The following is a 9,474-nucleotide window of genomic DNA, read 5'->3' on the forward strand; positions in this document are numbered from 1 at the left end:
GCCTGGGTGTCTTCTTTAAGTGTATCATGAAATGGTTGATGATTATATGCTTCAGGCACAAGCTCATATGCCTTTAGCACAGCTTTCTTTGCCTTGTCGTAGTCACTGACGTCAGCTATAGACAAAGCAAAGAATGCATCTCTGTGATATCCACTGACCACGGAATGCTATGATTCTATCATTATCACCTCTCCCATGTCGAGTCTTCCCGCTCACTCTTCATCATTGACCACTTTCCAAGTAGACTAACCACAACACCTTGGCCCCCTCATCCTAACATTAACGCAAACCTCTATGCAATTGCTTGTAAAGTGAGATATGTTTCTTTCAATGGCACGTCCATTGATATGCTCTGCCATTACTCTATCTCCTTCAACTTTTCTTACTATCAGCGGACAAAGTTCATACTGCGAGCTCGGTTTTTTTTTTTTTGTGTGTGTGTGGTCGATTGCTTTACCAGGATGCTGTCACGGTTGGTGGCATGATCTGCAATGTTTCTTTTTGCCTCAGGGTAGTATTTCATACGCTGTTTCATATGTGTGTCATGACAGTAACTTGGTCCCAGGGACGATTCGGAAGCGTGGTCATTTTGAGCGGTGCTCGTACTTTGTTGTCGGTGTTAGCCTGGCATGCTAGGCAGTCCTTCACTGCTGGGGTTACACGCTTGTCAATGTCTGGGAACCAGACTTTTGTCTGTTGTGTTCTCCAATGTTATATTGGTGGTTGGAGAGAGAGAGAGTGAGAACAAACACGACTGCATTTGAAAGAGTGTTGGGAGGATAAGTGATATTTATTAGCTGGCACATGCCAGACTCTGGGTACATCAATGGCAGTACTTCAAATAGTGTATATTACTACTCAGTGGTCCCAAGAGGCACATAGCTATTAGGAAGAGCGAGAGAGGTAGTAGACCAAACGGCGAGGAGTTAATCCTAGCGTTAAACTGCCAGATGGTACCGCTGATGGACACTGGACAATGAGACGGAGAGTGATACCTGAGATGGTTAGTAGACATGTTTATGAGGCATGGTGGTAGACATAACATTCTCTCCCTTGTTTTGTTTTTGGTTTTTTTTAAAGATGGTTACAATGATGATGAAAAACGGTTTCATGTAGTCGTACACGGTGGTCATGAAGTTTGCCAATGCCTTCAAATAAGGCTGGATATCATGTGGCGATGTCGATATCCGATGCCGTGGCTGCCATGTTATGTACTGTGTAGTGTAACGACATGAGTCCGATGTCTGTTGTTGTGCCATGGCTCAGAAAAGATGTTGAATACGAATATCCAGGCATGACATAGAACTGAGCTTCCACGAGGTGCTTGTCGACGGCAATGACAAGTGCTCGAAATTTCCTGCTGACTGGGAGAGGGCGCGTAGAGCCGTAGGCGAATAGCTGAATGTTTGTTTGATGGCAAAGTCTTGCTCACATAGAAAATTAATGCTCGATCCCGTGTCAACTACGAGATCGATTGGTTGACCACTGATTCTTACTGTGGCTTTCGGCAGGTTGTTTCTCTCGCGTACTGAGTGAACAAAAAAATGCCATGTCATCACTGTACTGTGATGGTTGCATTGATGATGATGAGTCGCGGGAGAAGTGAGGGGCATGTTCCTTTTCGCGATGACGATATCAACCATTCGAAGATGAGGATCGCAAACCTTTACGGCGATGCCGTGCCGAATCTTGAGAGCGAGAGCGAGATGATCATGAGTCGTCGTCGGATTTGTCGGGCTGCTGACTCCATGGACGATGTGGCAATTTCCAGGCAATCCAAGAGCGGCATACCTTTGCGAAATGATATCGCTTCGCACAATGATTGCACGTCTTTCTACGAACTGGACAGGTGTCTCGGGCAGTATGTTTCCGACCACAGTTGGAGCACAGTGACAACACTTGCTGATTCGGTGTCAAGCGTCGTCATCATGCTCCAAGCTTCAAGCGTTATCGGCCAATGTGGTGAGCTGCTGCTGGGTTGTTGACTTTGAGATTACATCAGGTCCCAGGTGGTGAAGAAGAAGAGCCTTCTTCTTAGGAGCTGGCATTCCTGCTGCCTCAAAATAGAATTCTAACGCCATGATCCCCCTTATCCATCGTTTGGCCATGACAGACGGGTCGGGATCGACGACCAGGGGTTTGAAGGCTGGCGTTGTCATACTCGTCAGGATATACTTTGTCAGTGACTGAGATAAACGCACTAAGTAGGTATGTGAAATAAAAAATTTAATTTCATTAATTCTAAACAAATTTGGTATCATAGGAAAGAGCTTGAAAAGACAAATGCAATGGTTTTTGAATCATTCAAAAAGGATAAATATTATAAAAAGTTATAGCATTTTTAAAATCGTAAAACACCCTTTTTTTGGTTGCGGACACTGTACAGTATTTCAATGGGGGAGGGAAAAAATATTGTGACCGAAATATCTCCCGGCCGACCTTAAAAATGATGTAACTTTCTTAATATTCATCCAAATCTAATAAATTTGGTACCAGAAGAAAGCTTATGAAATTTGGAGTATGAGTGTGTCATTGAATACCTGTCACCAATTCTATAACACATTTAATTTTCTAATAATTTACTTAATTGGCATATCACCTGACCAGATCGAATTACTACAACCAGAAACATATTGTCGTAAAACTTCGTACACTTTCCTCAAAATTGAAAATATGCCAATATAAGTTACTTTTTTAAAACATTGTCTGAAACTAAGGAATAATGTGCCCTACAAATCAATTTAAAAACATATTGTAATAGGGCATGCACTATTGAAAAAAGTTTTTCAGACCTGATAACTTTGATTCATGAGTAACACTTTTACTGATACCAGCGTTTTATTGGTCATGCATATAAATCATCTTCCTTGTTTCATTGTTTACAGGTTAACCAAGAAGTTCTTCTGTTCAATTGCAGAGGATATCCTGTTCCAACAAAGCGAGCTCCAATTCACCTGTTCCAGTCATGTGTTCTATGATACCACCAGGTCTTCCATTATGAAATCTGCTGCCAAAGCAACTTTCGAAATATCGTAATCGATGGCATCCTCATACGTTTCACTGTTGCTTTTGTTCCAGTAGGATACAACATAATAAGTTCCTCCACTCTTCTTTTTGAGTTTTTCAACCTTTCCACTGTAGACGACCTTCACAGCATCTTCATGCCAGATATGGCAGATCCGACGTCCGACGATTCTACCTTCCAAAATGTTTTTCAGGATCTCCTGAAAATCTGCATTCCGGTCTTTGAACTCCACGGAAATGTCCAAATCATCGCATTTCAGTTTTCTTTCCAATTTATGTCGCTGATACGTTTCACGCTTGTGAGCCTTGGCAGCGATGCGGCATTGGATTTCTCCCTTGATCTCATGGTTCTTCTTTATTTTTGATCTGCGCTGCTCTCTGCCACGTGGGATAGAAAAGCCAACAAGTTGCTCCCTCTTCTCCTGACTTAGACCATCAAGGTATTCGCTCGCCCTGTTCTTCTGGGCGCGGATTTTAGACGAGAGGAAGCACAGAGTCGCGTTGGGGGCATGCTCTTTTGCAGCCGAGAACATCCCCATCACCTCCTCTGCATCGATGTTGTGGCATCTCGTTGACTCAGTTTCTTCCCGCAGCTTGTCCGTTATGTCCAAGTCGAAATACCTTTGATATTGTCGTTCTAGCACCTCGACAATCTTCGACAGACATGCCACCATCATCTTGGCAAACATTCCTTCATCTGCAGGTTCACTCTGGAGTCTCTGCAGAACTCTGTCTTGATCAGCATTCAATTCCTGTTCGAGAAGATCCTTCCTCATGGTCAGGGTGTTCATGGGCATTGTAATAGTGGTCTTGATTCTCCTGATGATCTTTCTGACGACATCGATTCCATCGATGTGGCTTACGGATTGGGCCCCACCAGCTGTATAGAATGCCCTCATCCATGGTCCAGTTAAGAGCTTCCCAAGCAAACCCAGCACCTGTAGTTCAACTTGTGCAGCTGTTGAAGTGAAGTCACACAGGATAAGACCAAGCAAACCGCCACAGCTGACTGTTGTAGAGGAAAAAAACTTCACAAAACTGTCGTAGTAGCAGATGAGCTTGCCAGAGATATGGAAGAGCACGTGAAGTCTATTTCCTCTATACCTTGGCATTAATCCCTTGGGAAGACCTTCCTGGCCCAAGAACGCCACAAAACCTTTCGGGTCGCCTTTTCCATCTTTGAACCTGACCTTGTTTATTGCCAACACAAGGTTTGCAGCAATACAATCTGCTCCGTACAACTTCCCTTTGGTATCCTCTACATTCTTAAATGCTGCTCTGCATGTGCTAGCGATGGTGTCGAGGGGATGCAGATGACAATTAAGCTCGTTAAGTGCCACCCCCCACGTCTCCTCCAGACGTGAAATCGTAGAATGGTTCACAGCCACGCGATCGGTCATGGTATTCTTTAGATTGGAGATTATTTTTTGCCGTATGTCTTCATAGTTCTTGCTCTCAAACGCAGCATACACCTCTGCTACTCTGTTGAATGAGTCAACAATGTGGATCTCATAATCTTCTGTGGTGCCCCCAGGAAGCTGGTCTATGTCGACAACGAGACATTTATTAACACTGGTTATATGAATTTCATTGATGTGAACGCCCTCCTGGGTCGTGGCATCAAATCCCAAGGTCAGGTTCTCATGACCCAGAATATAATCTGCCACCATATAGTCCGACACAATGCCTAATTCACGGACCATGAATTCCACTGCTGACCTTCCTGGTGCTTTCATGTTGAAACCAAACCGCTCTCCAGCTTTCCTCACAATAGCAGTCACATTTGTTGTTGGAAGTTGATTAATGATGCAGTCATAGACGAATCTTCGAACCTCGAGGGGGAATTTCCTTCCTTCTGGTTGAAATGTCTTGGAGTAAGACTCTTTTCTTGCATCTAACTCTTCTTCAAGTTTCACATTTTCATACTGCAACGCAGTTATGGTATCATTCTTCATTTTAATCTCATCTTTTAGCTTTACAGTTTCAATGAAACAGTCGCAACTTCTTAACTTCAATCTATCCTTTATTGTCTTGTTCTCTCTCTTTAAGCGCTTAACTTCCCGCTTACTTGTTCTCAATTCATCTGCAATATCAGGATTACTTTCTTCTTTGGAGGCACGCAATTCTTCCTTGAGCTGTTTTATTTGCAGATCTTTCTTCTTCAACAATTCTGATTTTCTCTTGATGTTTTGGTTCAAGTGTTTTACATCTTTGATCTTCTCTGTTTAATCTTTTAGATTTTCTCTTAAGGTTTTGATCTTCTCCTTGTGCGTTTTCCTCTCAGCCATTCTGGACACTGTACTAAACGCTAGCCTTCTTTTCAGTTTCGACTTCCTTGGGGTTTGTGGAGCTTTACGACGTGATTCACGGATTGACGATGATGGTGCCTGAGAAATGGGTACAGCTAAGCCAGGTGTTTCTATCTGGGCAGGCAATGGACTTGTCAGTGACTCTTCAGGGATACCAGCAGATACCATAAGACCAGTGTCAATCATCTGTGAGGATTTCCCTGCAAAATATAAAAAAGAGAAAACATCATAAATACATAATGATAAAAATCATCATCATTATCATCATCAGCGTTCATCATCACCCATCATCATCATTCATAATCATCATCCTCATCATTATCACCGTCATTATTCATCATCACCCATCATCATCATCACCCATCATCATCATTCATAATCATCATCCTCATCATTATCACCGTCATTATTCATCATCACCCATCATCATCATCACCCATCATCATCATCATCATCATCATCTTCTGCTGTAAATTATCCACTTACGCTTAGATGGTCCAGGCTCAGATAACAGGGCATACTGTTGAAGTTGCATTTCTTGTGGAGATGATGTCCCTATCTGGGCAGTCAATGGACTTGTCGTTGGCTCTTTAGGGATACCAGCAGATACGGTAGGACCAGTGTCAATCATCTGTGGGGAGGTCCCTGCAAAATATAAAAAAAGAGAAAACATCATAAGTATATGATGATGAAAAAAATCATCATCATCATCCACATCATCACCATTCATCATCAATCATCATCACCAACATCGCCTATCATCATCTTCTGTTGTAAAAGATTAAATCATCCACTTACACTTAGATGGTCCAGGCTCGGATAACAGGGCATACTGTTGAAGTTGCATTTCTTGTGGAGATGATGTCCCTATCTGGGCAGTCAATGGACTTGTCGTTGGCTCTTTAGGGATACCAGCAGATACGGTAGGACCAGTGTCAATCATCTGTGGGGAGGTCCCTGCAAAATATAAAAAAAGAGAAAACATCATAAGTATATGATGATGAAAAAAATCATCATCATCATCCACATCATCACCATTCATCATCAATCATCATCACCAACATCGCCTATCATCATCTTCTGTTGTAAAAGATTAAATCATCCACTTACACTTAGATGGTCCAGGCTCGGATAACAGGGCATACTGTTGAAGTTGCATTTCTTGTGGAGATGATGTCCCTATCTGGGCAGTCAATGGACTTGTCGTTGGCTCTTTAGGGATACCAGCAGATATGGTAGGACCAGTGTCAATCATCTGTGGGGAGGTCCCTGCAAAATATAAAAAAAGAGAAAACATCATAAGTATATGATGATGAAAAAAATCATCATCATCATCCACATCATCACCATTCATCATCAATCATCATCACCAACATCGCCTATCATCATCTTCTGTTGTAAAAGATTAAATCATCCACTTACACTTAGATGGTCCAGGCTCGGATAACAGGGCATACTGTTGAAGTTGCATTTCTTGTGGAGATGATGTCCCTATCTGGGCAGTCAATGGACTTGTCGTTGGCTCTTTAGGGATACCAGCAGATACGGTAGGACCAGTGTCAATCATCTGTGGGGAGGTCCCTGCAAAATATAAAAAAAGAGAAAACATCATAAGTATATGATGATGAAAAAAAATCATCATCATCATCCACATCATCAAAATTCATCATCAATCATCATCATCATCATCACCCATCATCATCTTACGCTGTTAATTATCTACTTACACTTAGATGATCCAGGCTCGGATAACAGGGCATGCTGTTGGACTTGCATTTCTTGTGGAGATGATGTCCCTATCTGGGCAGTCAATGGATCTGACCTTGGTGGTTGTTCTTGCATGGGTGTACCTGCAAAAAAAAAAAAAAAATACAAATAAATAAATAAAATAATCAATCAAGACAGTGTTCATAGTGAGAATAGCAATACTAAAAGTAATATTTCAACGAAGCAAATAATCTACTTACATGTAGATGTTCCAGAGTTAGGTGGCTCAGGAGACAGCTGAACTTGTAGCACTGGGGATGATATCGGATCAGCTCGAGACGAGTTGGACATGGATGGCACAGATGTATCCAACGGTTCAGGACACAAACTTCCAAGCTCACAAGTGAATGTTTCACTGCAAAAATGCATGAATGTTTCATTTTCATTCTCACGTTTTTGTTGCTTGAATGTTTCATACTTCTTCACAATTCTCCGAATATGGTGGATTTTAATCGTGCTCTGAGTGCAGGGTAAACATGAGAGGACTCATAATGTCTCTGGGGCTGATCTTTCATGCTCAAAGAAGAGTTGCAGGACATGTCCATTTTTCAAGTCTCCACAATCACTTGGGATATTGCTATATAGCGAAGCAAGGTGGTTACGTTTCACTCCCAGTGGCTTTCTTGGAAAAAGAAAACTCTTTTTCTTAGATTTTGGCATGGTGGAATTTTGAAGCGAGAACCAGATGAATCCTGAAGAGAAAATGGAAGAGAGATAGAAAAAAATAACATGAGTATAAATATAGGATAAAGTTAAAAGAAACTGAGCAGATGTTAAAATCTATCACAAAATTAAAAAAAAAATCAAGAGGCAGAATTATAATTGCAGAGCAAGTATAGAATTTAAAATATGAAAAATATTAGATTTCTAAACATAGATCCAGATTTTTACAATGCACTAATAAATAAGGGGTAGAGCAATATCAAAAGAAAATATTGAAAAAAGATTTCAAAATATTTGCCTGTTGAGTGGAGATATGTTTTTTGTATTCATTTTTTTTTGGGGGGGGGGGGGGGGGCGGGGGTTGTCTAGACCCCTGGATCTGCCATTATGAAATTATAGTCATGAAATAATATCATATCTACACACCAAAATAACATTGCAAATAATTAACCAAATTCTAAAATATTAGCACAATAGGAAGTAAATTTTTTTTTTTTTTTTTTTTTTTTTGAGGGGGGGGGGGGGGGGTCTGAACCCCTGGCCCTGGACCCACCAGTTGGAAATTGGCATTGAGATTTCATATCAAGGAGAAAGAATTTATTACCCCCCCCCCCCCAAAAAAAAAAAATGAAATAAAAATAAAAAAAAATAAATATATCGACCCTCTCTCTAGCTCCCACGAATGCTTAGCAACAACATGGCAATCGCTCATCGGGATTGCCGGGGAAGCTCCCCGGACTCCCCATGGCATTACGCTGTTGCTGGAGGAGCAGCAGGAATGCACTTCCGGGTATGACATTTTTTGAGTTTTTAAATCCACTTTTAATCTCTCATGCATCATTAAATATCAAAAAAATGACTCATTTCTTAGTATTTTCGAACCTTGAATTTTATATTAAAGACAATTTTATGACAGAAAAACAATCGGACAATACTGAAATTTAGCAACAAATTCGCCCCACTTTCGTATGACGATGGTCAAATTTCACATATACTGTGTGTACACTGTTTTGACATTGAAATTTGCGAAACGGATAAAACAAATAATCCATGATAACTTTTCATAATAATCTCAAAATGTACTCAATATTATACAAATGTACTCAATATACCACTGAAAAGACAGAATTTACTCACCTTCATGGAAAATAATGATGCTTTTTAGGACCAAAAAAGTCGGACTTGTTCAAGCTCCTGGTTGAGATGCTTCCAGTGATCATTCGGTGCAAATTTTTTTTCCTACAACAGCTTGTGGTCTCAGCTTTTCGCTGATACCATTTACAGTGTATGTCGATCTCAAATTTTCAGACAGCGAAAGCTTTTTCAAGATGCCCCCCTCACGATAAGAGGAACTATAGTACGGAAAGGAAACTCATTCTCCCAGCAGTTTCATGAGCGCTCGCGCACCAGGGATTTCACGTACCTACACTAAGTGCTAAATAAAGTGCTCAAGTCTCTCAGTATATTGGTCCCACCCCTCCTGGTCGGGACGAAATTCATCCACTTTCCCGATCAAAGCCAAAGTCACGCGTATGTCCGTATAATCCTTGTCGCCAGTGTAGAAAATACCGAAGTACTCAACAAAAACTACTATAATGTGGAGTGGAACCAACCTTCATGTTTATCCTATGGAGTACAGAAACAGAATGGATATTTTTCTACCAAAAACACATGGCTTTGACCTCATGAATGCCAGGTGTGGTCCCTGGTC

Source organism: Diadema antillarum, unplaced genomic scaffold, assembly GCF_040938485.1.
Source record: "Diadema antillarum isolate AM-2024a unplaced genomic scaffold, OU_Dant_1.0 scf00000120, whole genome shotgun sequence".
Taxonomy (NCBI): domain Eukaryota; kingdom Metazoa; phylum Echinodermata; class Echinoidea; order Diadematoida; family Diadematidae; genus Diadema; species Diadema antillarum.